Raw genomic sequence first — 22,697 nt, forward strand, 5'->3', positions numbered from 1 at the left:
TCTTGATGAGGTCAATTTCCAAAGGCATTGGATGAGAGTGAGCTGAGAATTCCTCATTGTGTTTGAAGTTATAAAGTAACAATACAAATGCAACCTTCCCATATGGGTTGTTTGTCACTTTCAAAGCAGTGTCATGTCTATCCCAACATCTGATCTTCAAAGCCATCCTACTACATGATCCTTAAAGATGAATGATTCATAGATGGAGTGCATTTAAAGATAAAGTATAAAAAGACGTGGGCATGGTAAAGCAGGAAGATGATCATGAAGAATTTAAGCTGTGGATGGAGTGGAAGACCCTTTTAAATGTTTTATTTCCAGGGCGGTGATGGTGCTCTCACGGATGGTGTGTGTGCATTCTGAGCAGCATGCAGAATGAATGAGCATGTCGAAGGGGAGGCACCGGTCCACTGAGGCACAGGCACAGGGATAGAGCTTAAAGGAAAAGAGGATAATTACACAGTATCTCTGCCACTTCAATATGTATGACCTTTCTGGTAAGAAACTCATCACAGACACTTGCCTTTCCTCCAGCCTCTGCCCCACCCCACCACATGCAAAAGCCTGGTATGGATCAGGAATGCAAAAGCAGGCGAGATGGACTGACGAGGGGAAACTGAAGGGAAGGGAAAACAAGGTAGCCAAGGACATCCCAAGGCTACTTGTGTCTGACAGAAAATAAAGGAACTGAAATTTATTCATACTCTACAGCTGCAGGAATGTGAGGCCCTGAATAGACTGTCAAAAGGAAAATCACTCTGTCTTATTTCAAAGGCATAGGAGACACTGGAGTAGGGCGAAGGATAATGAGCCAAGCTCCCACCCCTCTGTTCAATCACAGTGGAACTTAATACTTCACCTGTACTGCACCCAACAATGAGATCCTTCCAGAAACCTATTAATGATGACAAGGACTGAATTTTCATAACAGCTTGCAAGACTATGACAAAACAGAATACATTTAAATATCCAAAACAGAAAATACCCGAAGTCTGATTAAAGACTGTGCTGGTTGCTTCCCTGCCCCACATGGTGGGTGCACGGCATAACCTGCTGGGCCATGGGAGCACTGGGCTAGACTTGCTTGGAGAAGGACTGCACTTACTTGCTCTTGATTAGGTCCCCTAAGTGAGTGCCTAGTCAGACATTCTTTTAATTACAGATTGTTATGCTTTATCCATGCTTCAAGGTTATTTCTGTGTATTTGAGACAGTTTTCAGAAAAGTTGCAAAAGACAGGTATGCATGTGAGAAGGGCCATGCTTCATTGCAGAGATTGCTGTCTTTTCTGAAAAAGTGATGACTATGTTGCTGGGATGGGCAGCTGCAGTGATGAAGCTAGCACACCCTCTCTCAGCAGGGGAAGTAGAAACAAAAAGATTAACATGACTAAAGATTTATCCGAGCCTGGCCAGTGGTTGAGCATGGACCTATGAACCCAGAGTACACTGGTTTGATTCCTGGTTTGATTCCTGGTCAGGGCACATGGCTGAGTTGCCAGCTGGACCCCCAGTAGTGGGCGTGTAGGAGGCAACCAATCAATGTTTCTCTCTAATTGATGTTTCTATCTCTCTACCCTTCTCCTTTCCTCTCTCTCTAAAATCAATTAAAAAATAAATAACAGATTTATGCCAGGAAGCACCAGAGCTGGGGTTCACTGCTGGCTTGAGTCATCATATTCTTTCATTATAAGTATTCATTTTTTTCTTTTACTGAGTATAAATATAACACATGCTCATTATTTAAAAAAAAATAAAGTATATTATACAAAAGTTGAGTATAAAATTAACCTAAAACCACACTACCAAAAGATTATGACAACTTATAATTTGGTGAACTTTTTTTCAATCATTCATTGTTATTTTTTAATATTAGTGTTATTACTTAACTCAAAGGGTTCTCCACTGGGGATGTTCTATTCAAGAATGAGGTATAGTTATCACATGCTAGTTTTATATGCCTGCAGCAAGTAAACAAGGCAGGGCCGCTACATCCAAAACTCTGTCTTTCCCAGGGAATTTTATCCATCCCTTATATAAACTATTTAAACACTTACATGTTAATTTCTTCTTTGCAGTTGGCTACACTTATTGGGTTGGGTTCCTGTGAAGCTTGTCCTGTTCACAGCTGTGCTACATTTAAACATTTAGCTAGAATTTAGTAAGAACTGCCCAGACCTCATCCTATCTAATTGTGTCAAGGTAGGGTTTTGATCATTATTTGTTAATTTAACTTCATACAAGAATAATTTCTTGTGCTTTTAAATATTATTCTATAACATCAATATGAAAAGTTTCACAATATTCTATTTATCCAGTGAATGGACCTGACAGCATAAATTTGACCAATACCCTATTTTAAAGTATGTAAGTTGTGTCTTTTTTTAATATGAGATTTTTTCAATAAGCATTTGTACATGTGAATACTTGCCTCATTTTAAAAAATTATGTCATTAAACCAGAATCAAACACGTGGAGATTTTCTATTTTATGGTTTAGGTCAGTGGTTCTCAACCTGTGGGCCGTGACCCCTTTGGCGGTCGAATGACCCTTTCACAAGGGTCACCTAAGACCATCCTGCATATCAGATATTTACATTACGATTCATTACAGTAGCAACATTACAGTTATGAAGTAGCAACGAAAATAATTTTATGGTTGGGTCACAACATGAGGAACTGTATTTAAAGGGCCAGAAGGTTGAGAACCACTGGTTTAGGTGTTTCCTCACAGACAACTCAATTTTCCTTCTCTTTTTTTTTAAATAATTATTTATTGTTGAAAGCATTACATATGTCTCCCATTGACCCCCCCAGCCTGCCCTCACCACTGCCCTAGGCCCTCACTGCCCCATTATCTGTGTCCATGGGCCATGCATATATGCATACGAGGTCCTTGGTTGATTACCCCCCACTCCCCCACCTTCCCTCCAAGATTCTGCACTCTGTTCCATGCCTCCATGTCTCTGGATCCACTCCATTCATCAGTTTGTTTTGTTACTTAGATTCCACATATGCATGAGATCATGTGATACTTGTCTTTCTCTGATTGGCTTATTTCACCATGTCCCTCCATGCTGTCTCAAAGGGTGAGTCTTCTTTTTTACTTCGGCATAGTATCCCATGGTATAAATGTACCACAGCTTTTTATCCACTCATCTACTGATGGGCATTGGGATGTTCCCATATCTTAGCTATTGTAAACTGTGCTTCTATGAACATAGGGGTGCATACATTCTTTCTCATTGGTGTTTCGGGTTTCTTAGGATATATTCCTAGAAGTAGGATCACTGGGTCAAATGACAGTTCCATATTGAATTTTTTGAGGAAACTCCATATTGTTTTCCAGTATGCATTGCCACCAGCAGTGTACTAGGGTTCCCTCTTCTCCACATCCTCGCCAGCACTTGCCATTTGTTGATAGTAGCCATTCTGACAGGTGTGAGGTGATACCTCATTTTTTTTTAATTTGCATCACTTTTTATTGTTTAAAGTATTACATAAGTCTCCTTTTTCCCCCATTGACCATTCCCCAGCCCTCCCCAGCCCCAGCACATGCTCTCATCCCCCACCCCAGTCTATGTCCATTGGTTATGCTCATAATGCGTGCATACAAGTCCTTTGATTGATCTCTTACCCTTTCACCCCCCACCTTCCCTCATAGATTGGATAGTCTATTCCAGGGGTCCTCAAACTTTTTAAACAGGGGGCCAGTTCACTGTCCCTCAGACTGTTGGAGGGCCGGACTATAGTTTAAAAAAAAACAACTATGAACAAATTCTTATGCACACTGCACATATCTTATTTTGAAGTAAAAAAACAAAACGGGAACAAATACAATATTTAAAATGAAGAACAAGTAAAGTTAAATCAACAAACTTACCAGTATTTCAATGGGAACTATGGGCCTGCTTTTGGCTAATGAGATGGTCAATGTCCGGTTCCATATTTGTCACTGCTAGTTGTAACAAGCAATGCAAGTGTGCATCAGTTAGTCTAGATCTGGTTGGAGATTTCAGATGTTTCATTCTGGAAAAAGGCTCTCCTAACTTCAAAAAAAAAAAAAAAAAAAAAAAGGCCCTACTAACTGCAAAATAAAAAAATAGACCTCCTAGCTTCAAAAAAAAAATAAATCCTAACTTGTTCTTACCTCAGTCCTCAGGCAGCAGCAGGCTCTGCACAGGCAAGTTCATGACTTGTCCAATCACACCTGAGACTAAGAGGAGGAGTCGACAGACAGAGAGAAGGAGGGGAGTCGGAGAGTGCGGCGCACATTCCACACATGCGCACTGCGGGCCCAGGATGAGTCGGCTGTTAAGCAACAGGCAGCGGCAGCAAAAACACCCGGCGGGCCGTAGTTTGAGGACCCCTGGTCTATTTAATCTTCTATGACTCTGGTTCTATTTTTGTTCATCAGTTTATGTTGTTCATTATATTCCACAAATGAATGAGATCATGTGATATTTATCTTTCTCTTAATGGCTTATTTCGCTTAACATAACGCTCTCCAGTTCCATCCATGCTGTTGCAAATGATAAGAATGCCTTCTTTTTTACTGCAGCATAGTATTCCATTGTGTAGATGTACCACAGTTTTCTAATCCACTCATCTGCTGATGGGCACTTAGACTGTTTCCAAATCTTAGCTATGGTGAATTGTGCTGCTATGAACATAAGAGTGTACATATCCTTTCTGATTGGTGTTTCTGTTTTCTTGGAATATATTCCTAGAAGTGGGATCACTGGGACAAATGGGAGTTCCATTTTTAATATTTTGAGGAAACGCCATACTGTTTTCCACAGTGGCTGCACCAGTCTGCATTCCCACCAACAGTTCACGAGGGTTCCTTTTTCTCCACATCCTCTCCAGCACTTGTTCTTTGTTGATTTGTTGATGATAGCCATTCTGACAGGTGTGAGATGATACCTCATTGTTGTTTTGATTTGCGTCTCTCGGATGATTAGTGACTTTGAGCATGTTTTCATATCTCTTGGCCTTCTGTATGTCCTCTTTGGAGAAGTGTCTATTTAGACCCTTTGCCCGTTTTTAAATTGGATTGTCTTCCTTCTGTTAAGTTGTATGAGCTTTTTATATCTTTTGGATATTAACCCTTTATCAGATATATCATTGCCAAATATTTTCTGGGGAGGGTCTATTTCTGAATTGCATTCTGTTCCACTGGTATATGTGTGTTCTTATACTATGTTATTTATTGTGGCTTTATAGTAAGTCTTAAAATCAGGTCTGGTAGTCCTCCAATTGTGTTCCTTTTCAAAGTTGGCTATTATTAATTTAGCTATTCTATATAAATTTTAGTATTAACTGTGTCTTTCAGAAAACTGGTCTGTTTCACCTAAGGTAACAGCTTTAATATCTGTTTATACTGATGTCTCCTTCTATTCCTAATATTGATTTTTTTTTCTTTTTGTTGGTTAATTTCACTAAAGGATTATTAATTTTATTGGGAGGGTTTTTTTATGATTATAAAATGTTCATCATTTCTAGTAATAGTCCTCATTTTGAAATCTGCTTGATACAATATTACTATAGACTTCTGGCTTTGGTTAGTATGGTTTACCTTTTTACTTTTAACTTACATTACTTTATATGAAAGTAATTTACTTACAGATAGCATATAGCATACATGTAGGGCTCACTTTTTTTGGAGAGAGAGAGAGAGATAGAGAGATAGCAAGAGAGAGGGATAGATAGATAGAAACTTCGATGAGGGAGAAACATCGGCTGCCTCCGACACGCCCCCTATGAGGATCCGAGCCCTAACTAGGAATTGAACCTGGGAACCTCTTGGTTCATGGGTTGATGCATAACCACTGAGCAACACCAGCCAGTCTCACTTTTTAAAATCCATTCTGAGCATGTCTACGTTTTCATTGGATTGTTGAAACAGACCATTTACAGTTAATGTAATTATCAATATGGTTGGTTTTAAATCTGCCATCTTGCTATTTGTTTTTCACCTGTCCTTTGCTTTTTGTTTTGTTTTTTAATATATTTTTCTTTATTTCAGAGAGGAAACGAGAGGGAGAGAGAGATAGAAACATCAATGATGAGAGAGAATCATTAATCCGCTGCCTCCTTCATGCTCCCCCCCACCCCGCCAAGGGTTGAGCCTGCAACCCAGGCATGTTCCCTGACCAGGAATTGAACTGTGACCTCCTGGTTCATAGGTCAATGCTCAACCACTAAGCCACACTGGCTGGGCCTCTTTGTTTTACTTTTATAATAATCACTCTAAAGTTTACATATACATCTTATCACCATCTGCTTTCAGATAATACATCTTTACTATTGGAAGGTTTTTATGCTTCAATTTCTCTTCTGTCTTTTCTAATATTGCCATATATTGTACTTCTGTTATGAATTCCACAATTTGTAGTTATTATTTTAGCTTCAAAAGAGTTTCCTTTCTGTTTACAAAATGAGGGGAAAGTCTTTTGTATAACTCATATCTACCATTCCTAGCGCTCTTCATGCCATTGTACGGTTCCAACCTTCTATCTCTAGCATTCTGCTATAATTTTCCTTTGCCTCATAAATTTTTAGTATTTGAGGTGCAGGTTTTTTGTGTAAATTGCCTCAACTTATTGAAAGTATTTCACTTTGAGAAGGTGTTTTTGCTGCATATAGAATTCTAAGTTGACAGTCTTTTCTTTTACTATTTAAGATGTTATTTCTTGTCTTTTAGCTTTCAAGGGTTTCTGATGAGATATCTGTCATTCTTCTTTCCTCTGTCTTTTTTTTCTCAAGCTTCTTTAAGATTTTTTTCGGGTTGGTTTTTAGCATTTTGATAACTAGATGTTTTGGTATGGTTTTCTTTATTATAATTATCCAAATGTTTGGTGTGCATTGAGCTTCTTAGATCTATGGGCTTTGTCATTTTCATCATATTCGGATATGTTCTGACCATGAATCTTTAAATATTTTTGCTCTTTCCTCAGTACGCATTTTTTCTGAGAGTAATTACACAAATATCATTTTTTCATTTCATTGTTTTTAAGATTCCCTCTTCTTGAAAATATGGAACATTTATCATTGCTTTTTTAACATCTTTTTCTTTAAAATCTTTATTGTTCAGATTATTACAGTTGTTCCTCTTTTTCCCCCCATAGCTCCCTTCCACCCGGATCCCACCCAACCCTCTGCCCTTACCCCTCCCCCACTGTCCTCATCCATAGGTGTACGATTTTTGCCCAGTCTCTTGCCGCGGCCCAACACCCCTTTCCCCCTGAGAATTATCAGTCCACTCCCTTTCTATGCCCCTGATTCTATTGTATTCACCAGTTTATTCTGTTCATCAGATTTTTTATTCACTTGATTATTAGATTCACTTGTTGATAGATATGTATTTGTTGTTCATAATTTTTATCTTTACCTTTTCTTCTTCTTCCTCTTCTTAAAGAATACCTTTCAGCATTTCATATAATACTGGTTTGGTGGTAATGAACTCCTTTAGCTTTTTCTTATCTGTGAAGCTTTTTATCTGACCTTTAATTCTGAATGATAGCTTTTCTGGGTAGACTAATCTTGGTTGGAGGTTCTTGCTATTCATCACTTTGAATATTTCTTGCCACTCCCTTCTGGCCTGCATAGTTTCTGTTGAAAAATCAGCTGACAGTCATATGGGTACTCCCTTGTAGGTAGCTGACTTTTTTCTCTTGCTGCTTTTAAGATTCTCTCTTTGTTTTTTGCTCTTGACATTCTAATGATGATGTGTCTTGGTGTGGTCCTCTTTGGATTCCTTTTGTTTGGGGTTCTCTGCACTTCCTGGGCTTGTAAGTCTATTTCTTTCACCAAGTAGGGGAAGTTTTCTGTCATTATTTCTGCAAATAGGTTTTCAATATCTTGCTTTCTCTCTTCATCTGGCACCCCTATAATTTGGATGTTGGTTTGCTTGAAGTTGTCCCAGAGGCTCCTTACACTATCTTCATATTTTTGGATTCTTTTTTCTTTTTGCATTTCTGGTTGGGTGTTTTTTACTTCTTCGTACTTCAAATCTTTGACTTGATTCTTGTGATCCTCTAGTCTGCTGTTGGATCTCTATATAATATTTTTTTATTTCAGTGAGTGTATGTTTAATTTCTAGTTGGTCCTTTTTCATATCCTCAAGGATCTCACTAGACTTATTGAAGGTCTTACTAAATTTATTGGTGGTTTCTAGAAAATTCTTGAAAAACTTTAAAACCGTGGTTTTGAACTCTATATCCAGTAGTTTGTTTTCCTCCATTTCTGTCATTTGTGACCTGTTTCTTGTCTCCGCATTTTGGCTGATTTTCTGTGTTGATAGAGTGGTTTTCTGTGCTAGATGTCTTATAGGGCCCAGTGGCTCAGCCTCCCCAAATACCTGAGGTGGACGCTCTTAGTGCACCCCTTTCTGGGCTGTGTGCACAGTCTTGTTGTAGTTAAGTCTTGATTGTAGTTGGTATCACTGGGAGGAATTGACCTCCAGGCCAATTGGCTGTGAGATTTAGCTGTGTCTATGGTGGGAGAACTTCTGTGCTGGAGACACCCCTCTGGGGAAAAACTTGCATCAGTGGGGCTTTGGTGCTCACTGAGTCTGACCCTGAGTGTGTCCCTAATGGATCTGAGGAATTGTAATCTGGATGGTCCCACTCTGACCACTGGGTACACTGGCACTTGGATCTATAAGGACGTGCTAATTTAGCCTCTGCATGAGGCTACCTAGCAGGAGGTATGGAGAGATCTGCAGATTCCTCTTCTTTGTTTGGGATTTGGAGGTGCCCAGATGAGGCCCAGCTGTGAAGCAATGCAATCTGCTGTGGGGCCTCGGGCCTTCTTTTGGATGATCTGGGTCTCTCTGATCCAGCTGCAGTTTGTTAGGTAATTTTAGATTGCAAAGAGTCAGGTCATTCATATGCAAAAGCCTCTGTGCACAGCTTGGGTGGGGCAGGGTCTCAGGGAATCAGCAGGGCAGAGCAAACAGCTATGGCTGATCCTCAGTCCTGCCCTAAGAGGTCCCAGGTCTCAGTGTCCCACAGTAATTGCTGCAAGCACCTCTGAGGGAAAACCACCTTCGAGTTCTGCCCACTGCCAGACAGTCCAGTTTCTCCCTGTATGAGACTGGGACCCCAGAGACTCACCTGGAACTGGAGTCAGGGTTGCCGGGAGCTTGTGTCTCTCTCCTGATTGAAAAAGACAACTGTGTCCTCAGTTGCCAGCCCTTTTCGCGCACACCTTGGTACCTCTGCACTTTACTTCTGCACCCTCTCTGAGTCTCAGTGTGCTTTTCTCTCTCCTTCTAGTTGTAGAATTTCCACTCAGCCAGCCTTCCTGTGGTTCTGGATGATGTCCGTTTTGTCTTTTAGTTGTATTCTTGAAGTGGTTGTGTGAGGCAGCAATTTCAGGTGTTTACCTATGCCACCATCTTGGTTTCTCTCCATTTTTCTTCTCTTGAGGAGGCATGGGTGTTTAGGCCAAAGAACCATCTCTCAATGACTTTATGAAAGTTGAGAACTTTCATAAAAGACCTGACCAAAATCCTCCCCTGCACCTTTTTGTCATTTATGCTTTCACTCCAGAAATTATTTAAGCAAGAGACAGTCATAGATGTTATATTTTAAATAACTTTGGAGAGGAAACATTTTAACTCAAATTATTTCTGTTCATGTGATTAAACCATATTTCCCATTTCAATACCCACACACCAGCAGAATTTGACAAATATAGAGAGAACAAACCATTAACTTCTTAAAAAGGGTAAAATTAAAGGGGAGAAACATTGGGCACATAGAAAATGAAACTTACACTTGTCACAGTGTTTCCTTACTAATTTGACTAATACAGTGCTGCCCTCACAATAAACGAAAACAAAAAAAAACAAAAAACAAACAAACAAAAAAGCCAAGTAAATAATTGATGTCTGAGAATTAGAATTTATTTTCTGTCTGGGAAAAAAAACCTACATACATACATCAAAGGGCTTGCCTTTCAAATAAAGTGGATTAATGAAGATAAATATACCTTCCTACTTGAAGCAATAGCAATAACGTAAGAGACACAATAGGGTAAGGGTGGTTTTTATGACACTGTATTTTAGGTGTGGTCCCTGACAGATGAATGAGAGTAGCCCCTAAGAATTAACAAATGAGGTAATCTTAGCATTGCCTAAGCTTACTTACAAGTGAAAGTTTTTGGACTTCAGTTTACTATGAATGTCAACACCCAGGTATAATTCAACAGATTTCCTGGGTGGAAAGACAAAGCAGTGAGCCAGAGAAGACTGAAGCAGCTAGGGTTAGAAGGAAGATTATTTAACTACTAATAAATCTGCAAAGAGTTCCCCTCAAGTATACAGCAGAACAGTAATCATGTAAAAAAAAAAAACAAATGGAAATAGGGGGAAAAGCTATCTGAGAAGACTAGGGAATCATAACCAAAGCAAACAAGGGAATAGAGATAGAACCTATTCTAAGAATCCAGTCTGGGAATCCTCAACACATAGATAATAGGTAGTGTCATGAGAAGAAATTTGCCTTAGTAGTGAGGAATAATTAGCCATAGATCAAAGGCTACTCTGGTCCTAAGATAATTCTTAAAGGAGAGACATAAATAGTTCAAACTATTTCCAGGTTTTTGACTGTGTACTAGAACAGATATCAAAAATATATTTAACTGAGTAGATGGATGTTACACTCACCTTTTCTAAGGACCAAACTGGAATTACAACAAAATTATATATGATTCCTCCTGAATAATCAGCTGAAGACCACCTAAAGAGAAGCCTTATAACCAAGGATTTACAGAAGAAACTACACTGAGACTGGTAAGAAGGGCAGAGATACAAAAAGAGCTGGCCTCATTCCCAAGGGCAGTGTGTGGCTGAGATTCCAGAGAGATATCTCAGTTGCAAAGGTTCACCCTGGGAAGCATGGGCCTAAAGGCCAGACCAGGTTCCCCAACCCAAAACACCAGAGCTAGGAAGAGTCATCCACATGAAATCTGACTGTGAAAAGCAGCAGGGTATCTGTCCCTCAGGGATAGATAAGGATATTTCATTAGAGAAAAAGGTACCTCTTAAAGAGCCAATGTGCAACATTTCATTCACAGCCACTCACGTGAAGTTCTGGAAGAAGACTGGTGGAGCAGACTAGAGTCACATGATGAGAGTCTTGGGCTTGTGCCTCTGGGGAGATAGCTGAAGGGACAGCTGCCAAGATATCTGTGCTGAGTCATTTTCTCATGCCAAGTTTGCCATCTTTCTTGAGTGGAGCAATCCCCTCCATGTGACATCAACCTGGGGGAAAGCAATAGCCCCACTCCCTTGATGCTGCCATACCACCCTGCAGAGCTTACTCCCTGTTTAGGAGTCAGGTGCTTGGCCAGGGTGAAGAGGTATGGACGGACTCAAGGTGTGTCAGTGACTATGTTGTGTAGCTGTGGGGCAGGGCTTATTCCCCCCCTTTCCCATGAACCAGACTGACATTTCCCTCTCTTGTGAGATCTGCTAGAAACACCCTCTAGGGTTCCTGAGTCCCCACCCATTTGATACATAAGGCTCCAGTGAGTTGTGTGGCTCTGGATCAACAGCCACAACTCCCACTTTCCTCAAAGTCTGACCAGCACCTCCTACTTATGGGCTATCCACTAGCCCCATTCCCCCAACTTACAAAAGCTCCACCCTGCTGAGCTCCATTTCTTTCCATAAGAATGTATGACAGACTGAATTGTGTGGCTCTAAAACAGGGTCCATTTTTCCTGTTTTGGTCCATGCCTGACCAGAGTACAACCTTCCTATCACAAGGCCTAATGTTGGTCTGTTTGGGCCTGATAAACTCTGCTGGCCTTATCCTGAAAATTCCCTGAAACCCCAACACAGAACAAAAGTGTACAAGCAACCAGTGGGTGGCAACTAGACTTGGTATACCCTGGGACATTTGCTGAGTAGCCTCAGGCCCACCACCAGCACTGAGTTTGAACCTGTATAAATCTGGTGAACAACACTTGCACTTATTTGGTGACTTATTGTGAAGCTACATCATGAAACTCCAGTACAAACAGATGCTCTTTCATTGACTGAGCCTAACAAGCAGGCTGAGGAGGTAAAGGTGGATTTGGGGGTGTCTTGGAACTTTTGCTGACCTTCCCCAGATCCAGGTGCTAGTAAAAGCAAGACTTGATGTGCATTTTGGTCCTTTCTACTCAGGCCTAGTAAAGGCAGCCACAACTATCTACTGCTCATACCTCCAAACAACTTCCCCAGAGCCAGTCACAGGTAGCATATTAGTCTGCACCAAACTTCATTCCAAGAGGCCCAGAAACAAAACACCCAGTGGACAATTTTGACATTAGAGTAGGAACCAAAATGCTTCAGAAGTGGTTCATCCAAAGGAAGATCACAGAAGGCACCAAACCCTGCTGAGGCAAATTCCACTTTGTGTGGATCAGAGTTGAGGCTCAGTCAGTGAGCCAGAGGGTAGATCCCACACATGACCATGCTAATAGCAATCAAGACTCAATTACAATAGGAGGGCACACATAACCAACACAAAGGACATCCCTGGAATACACAGCTCAGATTATCAATGAGACTGCACAACCAGACCCCACAGGACACCTACTATATAAGACAACACCACAAAGACTGGGAGTCATAGCAGATCTATTTAATATATAGAAACGAACACAAAGTTGTAGCAAAATGGGAAGACAAAGAAACAGGCTCCCCAAAACAGCTATGGACATAGAGTTCAAACTAACAATTAAAAGGGAGCTTAACAGGATGAAAAATAACATAAAAACCATAAAAAAGTTTTATCATATATATAGATTCAAATATCTGAAATGAAGAATACACTGGAAGAATTAAAAGTTAGGATGGATTAAGTAGAGGATTGATAAGCAATTTGGAAGACAAGGCAGGAAAACACATGTAATCAGGGCCTCAAAAAGAAAAGAAGAATTTAAGAAAATGAGGTTACTTTAAGTGACCTTTCGAAAATGAAGTGTAACACAATCCATACCATAAAGGTTCCAGAAGAGTAAGGGATCAAGAAACTATTTGAAGAAATAATGACCAAAAATTCCCTTAACCTGATGAAGGAAAATGACACACAAATTCAGGAAGTACAGAGAGTTCTAAACAAGATAACCCCAAAGAAGCCCACACAAGGACATGTGATAATTAAAATGGCAAAGGTTAATGACAGAGTATCTTAAAAGCTACAAAAGGAAGATTGTTATCTACAAGGGAGCTCCCATAAGACTTCTAGCTGATTTCTCAACAGAAACATTTCAGGACAGAAGGGACTGGCATGAAATATTCAAAGTGTTGAAAAGCAAGGACTTACAACCAAGATTACTTTACCCAGCAAGGCTCTCATTTAAAATTGAAGAAGCTATAAAAAGCTTTCCAGACAAGAAAAAGTTAAACCAATTTGTAACTACCAAACCAGTATTACAAGAAATTTTAAAGGGCCTGCTGCGAAGAAGAAGAAGAAGAAGAAGAAGAAGAAGAAGGAGAAGAAGAAGAAGAAGAAGAAGAAGAACAACAACAACAACAACAACAACAACAACAACAACAGCAACCACAGAAGAACATAGCTAAAAAAATAAAATCACACTAAACATGTGTCTATCAATAATAACTTTAAAGATAAATGGCTTACATTCTCTAATCAAAAGACATAGGGTAGCCAAATGGATAAGAAAATAAGATATGGATTTTGTCTGCAAGAGACACACATCAGAACTTAAGATACACATGTATTAAAAGTAAAGGAATATTGGCTGGAGGGAGGGGTCAATTGGGGAAAAAGGAGACATATGGAAAACTTTAGACAATAAATAAAAAATAAATAAAAATAAATAAATTAATCAAAAAATAAAATAAAAAAATAAATAATTTTTTTTAAAAAAAGTAAAGGGATAAAAAGATATTTCATGAAAATGAAAAAATTTTGGGGGTAGCAATACTTATATCTGACAAAATATACTTTAAAATAGAGTCCTTAGTAAGTGACAAAGAAGGACACTACTTAATGAAAAATGGGAGCAATCCAACAAGAGGATATAACCCTTGTAAACATTATGCCCCAAAAATAGGAGTGCTCAATATATACATCAAATCTTGCTGGACATAAAGAAACTTATAGTAACACAGTCATATTAGGTGATTTTAATACTCCATTGACACCAATGAAGAGATCTTCCAACACAAAATCAACAAGGAAATGGTGGCCCTATATTGTATACTAAACCAGATTGGATTTAATTGATATTTTCAGAGTATTTCACCCCAAAGCAGCAGAATATACATTATTTGTAAATGAATATGAAACATTTTCTAGGATAAACCCATGTTGGGACACAAAACAAATCTCAATTACTTTTTAAAAATTGAAATTATATCAAGCATCTTCTCTGACTACAATGATATGAAACTAGAAGATAATTACAAGAAAGGACTGAAAAACACACAAAGTAAATAACATGTTGCTAAACAATGAATGGGTTGACCATGGATCAAGAAAGAAATCAAAAGATACCTTTAAAACAATGAAATTGAAAACACAAAAACACAAAATTTATGGGACACAGAAAAAGCAGTCCTAAGAGAGAAAGTCATGGTATTACATGCCTAACTAGAGAAAAACAAACAAACGAAAAACCCTTCAAACAATCTAACTTTACACTTAATGGAACTTTAAAAGGAACAACAAACACAGCTCAAAGTGAGTAGAAGGAAGAAAATAATAAAGATCAGAGCAGAAAGAAATAAAATAGAGTATAAAGAAAAACAATACAAAAAATCTGGTTCTTTGAAAAGATAACCAATATTGAATTGATAAAAGAAAATTCCTACAAGAAAACATAGGCAGGGAAATCTCAGATATTTCTTATAGCAATATTATTTTCTGATACACCTCCTTGGGCAAGGAAAACAAAAATTAAAAATAAATGGAACTACTTCAGGCTACAGTTTTTGCACAACCACAAAAACCATCAACAAAATTCAAAGACAACACACTGAATGGGAGGGCATATTTGCCAGTGATATATCTGATAAGGGGTTGCTATCCAAAATTTATAAAGAACTTTTAAAACTCAACATCAAATAAAAATAATCCAATTAAAAAGTAGGCAAAAGACATGAATAGACACTTCTTCAAAGAGGACATAGAGATGGCCAATAGACATATGAAAAGATGCTCAACATTACTAATCAACAGAGAAATGCAAATTAAATCCACAAAGAGATATCACCTCACACCTTTCAGCATGGATAGCATCAGTAGGCCAACAAAGAAGTGCTGTTGAGGATTTGGAGGAAAGGGAGCACACTGTTGGCGAGAATGCAGATTGGTGCAGCCACTGTGGAAAGCAGTATGGAGTTTCCTCAAAAATTAAAAATGGAACTGCCTTATAACTCAATGATTACACTCTGGAAATTTATCTAAAGAAACTTGAAAGACTAATTTAAAAGGATACATGCACCCAATGTTTATTACAGCATTATTTATAATAGCCAAGATTTGGATGCAGCCCAAGTGTCCATCAGTAGATGAGTGCATAAAATAGCTATGGTACATTCACACAATGAAATACTACTTGGCCATAAAAAGAAAAATATTACCCTTTGCGACAGCATAGATGGACCTGATAGCATTATGCTAAGTGAAAGAAGCTAGTCTGAGAAAGACAAGCACCAGATTATTTCACTCATATGTGGAATCCAATGAAAAATATTAATTTAACAAATAGAATGGAAACGGATTCATAGATGGAGAGCATACTGACAGCTCACAGAGGGAGAGGGTATTGCCGGGTTAGGTGAACAAGGTGAAGGGATTAAGCAAAAATATAAATATAAACTCATAGACACAGACAACAGTATTGTGATTGCCAGAAGGGGAATAGGGTTAGAGAGAGAGGTAGAAGAAGGCACAGGGGAGATACATGGTGATAGAAGGAGATTTGACTTGCACTGGTGAACACACGATACAGCATACAGATGATGTATTATAACTTATACACCTGAAACACATATAAAACTTATGAGCCATGTCAGCCCAATAAATTAAAATAAGAATATATTTAGCCATTTAAACATATGCACACTAAACAAAGTAAAATTTAGTGTCTGTCAATCAATCAAGCATTGTCAGTCATATAAAAATAGAAAAATAGAATTCAAAATGAGGAGAATAATCAATCAATTTAAAGTGGCTCAAAAATTCCACAATGGTTATAATTATCAGGCAAGAACTTTGAAAGTTATAACAAAATTATATTTATATAAAAGATAAAATAGACATGGAAGATATGAAAAAGAAAAATCAAATAATGAGTCACCTCACAATAACATCTTGCAAGACCACTGATAAAAAAAAAATTTTTGAAAGCAACACAAGACATCATATACAGAAGAATTGGAGCATGATAGGAGATTTCTTGTAGAATCAATGCAAATGATAGGATGCTAGGGCAAAATCTTTAAAGTACTGAAAGAAAACCATATCAACCCAGAAATCCATACTGAGAAGAATACCTTTAAAAAATAAAGTTCTCCAAAGAAGACATACAAATGGGTAATAAACACATGAAAGGATGCTTAACATTGTTAGTCATTAAGAGGATGCAAAACAAAACAATAATGAGATACGCTTCCCACCCACTAGGATGGTTGTAATGAAGAAGACAAAAGGTGATTAGTGTTGGTAAGATGTGGAAAACATAGGACTCTCTCATAATTCTGTTCAGAATGTAGCCCCTTTGGAAAATAATTTGGCAGGTCATTAAAATATCAAACATTGAGTTACCATGTGACCGACAATTTCACTTCAAGGTATGTGCAAGATGAATGAAAGCATGTCTCCACACAAAACCTTGTTCACAAATGTTCATCATAGGATTATTTATAACACAAAAAGTGAGAAAACCCCCAAGTGACCAACAGATAAAAAGATAAATAAAATGCAGTATAACCATACTCTTGCTATTCAGCCATAAACAAAGGCATGAAGTACTATCACATAATACCACATGGATACATTTTTTTTATTATTTTTTAAATGCAGCTAACAGAATATTATATTCACTTCATGTGTGTAATGTCAACCAGTGATGGTTGGCACCAATTCAATGCCAACAGGAATCCTCAATTTGGGGTGTGGTTAATAAGAACACTTTACTTAAGACAAACAACTCAATTGTAATACAACCCAGCTGTTAGGCAGCCTTGTGGCCCCTCTCCAGCTAGACAGCTGTGCTCCTCGATGGTCTGCTCTGCTCTGTTCCAGGGAGACAGTTCAGTTCTGCCAGGAAGTGCACTCTCAGTGCCAGAGAAAGCTGACTTATTGGACAGAAGTCCCCGCCCCAGGTCCCTAATTGGTCTGTTTTCATACAAATGAGGACTTAAAATCCTCTCAGTTTGATTAATTCAAAAGGCACTGTGTTGATTGGTCAGAATTTAACTGCTCCTCATTGGTGGAAGCTGTGAAGCCTCATTTGGATGGGGAAAGCCCTAGTCCTATTGGTTGAAACAGGATTCCAGGAAGTCCTTCATAAGGGCTTACTCACATGCAGGAACACTGTGAAGGCAGGAAGTTCAGTACAGGAGCAGGCAGTTCAGTGAAGATTCTCCCCAAAGGGCAGTTTGCTGAGAGAGGCTCCTGTATAGAAATGGTTGCTAGGTTCTCTTTGTTGTTTGTTTATTTCTAATTTGAGCCCAGTTAGCTACCAGGAGCCTTTCTTAGTAGGTGTCTTCTTTCTCAGGGTTCACAAAAACATAGTGATTAAACATTTATATAACTTATGAAGTGAACCTCCCAATGTCTCATACCCTTTAAAATATGTGAATAAAGGCAGACATAAGTGAAATTAATTTTATAATATAATTTAGATAAAATGTACAAAATATGCAAATTCATATAGACAGAAATTATATTAGTATTTGCTAGGGCCAAAGAAGCCGAGGAATGAAAATTGGCTGTTGATGGGAATAGGGTTCCTTTGGAGGTGATGAAATGTTTTAAAATTAGTCCTGATGGTCCTATAATTCAGTGAATATATATATATATATATATATAAAAACACTAAGTTGATATTTAAAGAAGTGAATATTATGGTGAACGTATATAAAAAAATTAATGTTGAAAAATGTAAAATAAATATTTTTTAGACACACAAAAGAAGAAGCATTCATAAATATCAGAATTGCACTACAAGAAATGGTAAATGCAGAAGGAAAATAATGCCAGAGGAAATGTGGATCTAAATGAAGGAATGGAGATACTAGAAATGGCAGCTGTATATATAGCATTTTTTATTATTTAAGTCTCTTTAAAATATGATTTATTTTTTCAACAACAATGTATTTTCAGGATAGATAAAAATGTATGACAAAAATAGCATAAAAGCTTAGAAAAAGAAGTGGAAGAGTATTATTAAAGATTCTTATACAATATTATACATTGCTATATAACACCTAAATGTATACTATAATAAGATATATACTATAAGAATAACAGTACCTCTAAAATAATTAAAAATATATTAATAGCTAAGATCAGGTATAAGACAAGAAAAGAAGTAAAAATATCTTTAGTCATAGATAATATGATGGTCTGTCTACAGCCGTGGACAAACTATGGCCCGTTTGAAATGAATAAAACTAAAAAAAAAAAAAAAAAGACCGTACCCTTTTATGTAATGATGTTTACTTTGAATTTATATTAGTTCACACAAACACTCCATCCATGCTTTTGTTCCGGCCCTCCGGTCCAGTTTAAGAACCCATTGTGGCCCTCGAGTCAAAAAGTTTGCCCACCCCTGGTCTAGAAGATATGATGGAATCAGGTAAAGAGCTACTGGAACTACTGAGTTTAGGATGATTATCTACACTAATAAAAGAGGAAAATGGTAATTGGCGTACGGTGCTACCCTTTTCATTGGCTAATCAGGGCTATATGCAAATTAACTGCCAACTAAGAGTGGCAGTTTACTGCCAACTAAGATTGGCAGTTTACTGCCAACAAGATGGCGGTTAATTTGCATATGTAGGCACAATGCGAGGAGGCGAAAGGGAAAGCAGGAAGAAGCCCCCTGCCACTGACAGTGATCAGAAACCCAGGGGGGAGCTAAGAGCTGGGGGGCAGGGCAAAGGCGGCCCTGGCCGCCTTTGCCCTGCCCCCCAGCCATGATCGGAGAATCAGGTGCCTTTTCCACCCTGGCCAGTGATAGCAGGAAGTAGGGGTGGAGCCAGCGATGGGAGCTGGGCACGGTCGAAGCTGGCAGTCCCGGGAGCTAGGGGTCCCTTGCCTGGGCCTAAAGCGAAGCCCACGATTGTGGGGCGCTGCAGCTGCGGGTCCCCGCTGCCCGGGCCGGACGCCTAGGCCAGAGGCGTTAGGCCTGGGCAGGGGCGGAGCCTGCAACCGCAGGGAGCTGGGGGTCCCCTGCCCGGGCCTGACACCTCTGCCGGAGGCCTCAGGCCTGGTCAAGGGACCAATCTGGTGATTGGTGATCGGAGGGTGATGAGGGTCAACTCCTCTGGCAGAGGCATCAGGCCTGGGTGGGGGGCGGAGCCGGGGATTGGGGGGATATGATGGTCCCCTTGCCCAGGCCTGAAGCCTGGGTCAGAGGCATCAGGCTTGGACGGGGGGTGGAGCAAGCGATCCGAGGGAGATGGGGGTCCCCTGCCCAGGCATGATTCCTGGGCCAGAGGCCTCAGGCCTGGGTGGGAGCCAGAGCCAGTGATCGGGGGGAGATGGGGGTCCCCTGTCCAAGCCTGACACCTCTAGCGGAGGCATCAGGCCTGGGCAAGGGGCCGATCAGGCGATCGGAAGGTGATGGGGGTCTACGCCTCTGGCCGAGGCATCAGGCCTGGGCAAGGGGCAGAGCCAGCAATCGGAGGGGTCTGGGGGTCCCCTGCCCAGGCCTGATGCCTGGGCCAGAGGCATCAGGCCTGGGCTGGGGGCAGAACCAGTGATGGGGGGAAATGAGGGTCCCCAGGCCTGGGCAAGGGGCCGATCCTGCGATTGGAGGGTGATGGGGGTCAACGCCTGAGGGCTCCCAGTATGTGAGAGGGGGCAGGCTGGGCTGAGGGACACTCCCCCCCCCACACACACACACCCAGTGCATGAATTTCGTGCACCTGGCCCCTAGTCCTATATAATAAAAGAGCATTATGCAAATTGACCATCACTCCAACACACAAGAAGCCTGCCCCATGTGGTCAAAGATGGCCACCCCCATGTGGAGAAAAGATGGCCGCCACAAGATGTCCAGCAGGGGAGGGCAGTTAGGGGCAATCGGGTTGGTAGGGGAGGGCCGTTAGGTGTTGATCAGGCTGGCAGGGGAGTGGTTAGGGGGTGATCAGGCTGGCAGGGGAGTGGTTAGGGGATAATCAGGCTGGCAGGCAGGCAAGCAGTTGGGAGTCAGCAGTCCCAGATTGTGAGAGGGACCGGGATCAGGCCTAAATGGGCAGTCAGACATCCCTCGAGGGGTCCCAGATTGGAGAGGGACACACACCCCCTTGCAGGAATTTTATTCACCAGGCCTCTAATCTATCTATATAAAAAGCCAGCAACCGAAACAGCCATAACAACCATAATGACCAGCCACTATGATGATCACTGTGGCCAGCGAACCAGCCCGATCAAGAGGTGGGGCCACCAGCCAACCTCGCAGCCCCTCCCCCCTGCCAGCCTGCCCCTGATCAGACTCTTCCACCCTAATTAAGAGCAGATTGCTGGCCAAACACCCCCTTCCTTTCCCCCTGCCAGTCCCAGCCCTGATCAGCTCACCCCACCACGATAGGCCCACAGCCCCTCCCCCCAGCCGGCCCGCACCTGATCGCACCCTCCTACCCCAATAGGGAGTGGGGATGGCCAGCTAACCTCCTGCAGCCCCTCCCCCCAGCTTGCCATGCCCCTGATACACCCCCCACAACCCTGATCAGCCTGAAGCCCCTCTCCCTGGCCTGCCCCATTCCTGATCCCTCCACGCCCCAATAGGGAGCTAGGTCAGCCCGCCAACCTCCTGTAGCCCCTCCCTCCACCTGGCCCTGCTCCAGATCAGCCCACCACCCTATCAGGAGCAGGGCCGGCTGACCAACCATCCATGGCCCCTTCCCCAGTCTGCTGGCCCCCAATTGATGCCCCACACCCCATTCGGGGGTGGTGCTGGCCAGCCCACCATCCACAGCCACTCCCCATGTCCAGCCCCACCCCCAATAAGCTCCCCAACCCCAAACGGGGGTGGGGTTTACTGGCCAATCACCTGTGGCCCCTTCCCCCAGCCAGCCTGGCCCTGATGGGGCCCCAATTGGGGCAGGTCAGTCGGCCAACCTCCCACCATCTCCTCCTCCCAATAGGCACAGCCCCGATCCACCCTGATTGGGGTGGGCTGGCCGGACCCCACCCGTGCATGAATTCATGCACTGGGCCTCTAGTAGAATATAATTCTTTTACTCAATACTAACATCAAACTCAAAACTATAATGAAAATATCCTTCAAAGTAGCATAAAATATGAAATATTGAAGGATAAAAATGACCAAAGATATGAAAAACCATCCACTGAAAACTACAAAATTATATTTTTAAAGACATTAAAAGCTATCTAAATAATTAGGGTAATATCCTGTTCATAAATCAGACAACTATATTGTTAAAATGTCAGTCCTCCCAAAATATATCTATGTATCAGACAAATTCCAGTGAAAATTCCAGCAGACATTTGGACAAAGTGAAAGCTGATTTTAAAACTTAAATAGTGCCCTAACCAGTTTGGCTCAGTGGATAGAGCATCGGCCTGCAGACTGAAGGGTCCCAGGTTGGATTCCAGTCAAGGGCATGTACCTTGGTTGTGGGCACAACTCTAGTGGGGAGTGTGCAAGAGGCAGCTGATCGATGTTTCTCTCTCATTGATGTTTCTAACTCTCTATCCCTCTCCCTTCCTCTCTGTAAAAAAAATCAATAAAATATGTTAAAAAAAATGCTTTAAAACTTAAATAGCAATGCAAAGGACTTAAAGTAGCTGAAACAACTTTGACCAAAAAAAAAAAAAAATAAGGTAGGACAACAATGAACATGACCTGATTTCAAGGCTTATTATGGAACTCAAATAATCAAAACTGATGGCATTGACATAAAGTAGACAAACTGATAAATGGAACTGATAAGTGAAATAGGCCAGTGAGAGAAAGACAAATATCACATGATCTCACTCATATGTGGAATCTAAAGAATAAAATAAACTGATGAACAAAATAGATCCAGAGACATCGAAGCATGGAACAGACTGTCAAATCTCAGAGGGAAGGCACAGGTGGGTGGCTGCGTAGGTGGGAAGAGATCAATCAATGAATTTATAAGCATATATGTATAACCCATGGACACAGATAATGAAGGCCTGGGGTGGAGGGCAGGTGCAGGCTAGAAGGGGTAAATGGGGAAAAAATGGGACAGCTACAATCCTATATAATAAAAGCCTAATATGATGAGTATCCAGTCAACTGGTCAGCCGTTCAACCAATTAAACCATAATGTGCTAATGATATGCTAAGATCACTCAACCTCTCGCTATGATGTGCACTGACCAGAGCTCCAGGGAATAAGTGGGGCCCAAGAAACTGCTTTTACCAAGTGTCTCAACTGCTATTGACCTTCCAGGTTTAATTCCAACTAACAAGGTGATACAATAATGCTGTGCTCATTACTATAA

This window comes from Myotis myotis, unplaced genomic scaffold, assembly GCF_014108235.1.
Source record: "Myotis myotis isolate mMyoMyo1 unplaced genomic scaffold, mMyoMyo1.p scaffold_m19_p_2, whole genome shotgun sequence".
In the NCBI taxonomy this organism is placed as follows: Eukaryota; Metazoa; Chordata; class Mammalia; order Chiroptera; family Vespertilionidae; genus Myotis; species Myotis myotis.